The following is a 1,759-nucleotide window of genomic DNA, read 5'->3' as shown; positions in this document are numbered from 1 at the left end:
AACTCCGCCCTCTCTAACATCGGCCTTTATCTCTCTCACTACTCTCTCTCACACGTCGTTTTCTTTTTATGAGATAGGCATTCTAATTTTTTTAAAATGATCCTTCAATAGAAAACCATAAAAGATATACATGCAATTTTTTAAAAAATGATCCTTCATTCGATATGTATGCAAGATTCTTTTTTTTTCCAACCCCTCGTTCTTTTAGCATTCCTTAACATTGGATAATGATTTCATGCAACGGTTGTATAGTAATATGATACAACAACCTTCAAAAACCATGTCATGGTCATTTGTTTGATCCAAATTGAAAACACTACCTATAAAATATTTTTTTAGCCCAATTAACATAGGCCGTTCATTTTGGTGAGATGCTTAGATCTAAATCTTTGAAGGATTTTTCATTTCCCGTTTTATTTGATGGCTTTATTATCATTAGATGAACAATGTTAAAAAATAACAAAAGGATTTTGAGTTTATGAAGGCTAAGATCTTAAAATTCACCAAATGAATGGTCTAAATTTGTTTTTGGAGAGAACTCATTTTGACCATATCTAAGGTTCAAATTTAACTTTTTTTTCTTTTGGATTAGTTATTGAGATGAAGAGAGTGTCTATGCAAAATTTTGGGCCATACAAATACCACAAACATAGTTTATTAAAAGTGTCGTTGTATATACTATGATACAACCGTTGCATGAAATCACTGCCCTTTAACATTTTAAACTAACCTTTCCTCCTTTCTTAATGTGGTCTATCTCTCCCTCTCCCTCTCCCTCTCCCTCTCCCTCTACCTCTCAACGTCGTCTCTTACTCCTCCTCTCTCAACTTGGTCTCTATCTCTCTATGCATTTAATATTTTACTTATTGCTCTCTCTCTCTCTTCTCATTCGATTGTTTGGTTTTTTTTTTAGTTTATTGGGTTTATTTCAATTCCTTCATTTTTTTATTGGTTTTCTCTCGAGTTTTGTTATATTGGTTCATAGATTAAGTTTCTTTTTTGAGGTAATGGTTCCCTGTTATGCTTTACTTTTGGTTTTGTGTTTACTATGTTATGTGTTCAAATGGTTTACATTTTTTTTTAGAGAAACTTTACGGGTTATAGTCTAAAGAGAGCAACTTCTTTATCTCAACATTGTTTACCTATTTTAATTAGAGAGATAATGCACAAGATAGAACGATTTCCATATCCATCATTATCTTAATATTGTTTCTCCTATTTTTTCTAACCTCTTAAAGTTGGTACCAATTAGATTTTACAATTTTTTTTTTTTTTATCCTAGGCTGGAGAGGGGGGTGAGAGAGAGAGTAGAGAAGAAACCACCTAATCACAAGAGAGTTTTGAGAGGCTATATGGAGAGAGAGAGAGAGAGAGCGCAAAAAGAAAGAAAGAGATAGGAGTAGAGAGAGGAGGAGGAGGAGAGGTGGGCATGAGAAAAAGGGGGGGGGGAGTGGGGTAGAGAAAGAGATGTGGGTTTATGTGGCCTTTAAAGGTATTATGAGTGATTGTGAGGATACATCATGAACTCAATCGGAGTGTGGTCTTTCGTAGACCATATTATGCAAATGAGGTTTGCAGATATCGGACTGTGTTTGATGATCTAGGCCAGCCGGTTGGAAAAAACCTATGTTACCCGAGCATAAAAAATTAATCGAGAAGGGTTTTAATGGGTCATTCCTTGATGAGGTCGGAGTATATGCCAGGATGAGTGAGCTGAGAGACTGTGTAACCCTTCTGCATGATGGTGGCTTATGGATAC

This window comes from Amborella trichopoda, chromosome 6 (genome assembly GCF_054954075.1).
Source record: "Amborella trichopoda isolate Santa Cruz 75 chromosome 6, AtrichopodaSantaCruz75HAP2 v2.0, whole genome shotgun sequence".
Lineage (NCBI taxonomy): Eukaryota > Viridiplantae > Streptophyta > Magnoliopsida > Amborellales > Amborellaceae > Amborella > Amborella trichopoda.
Note: the sequence above shows the minus strand (reverse complement) of the source record.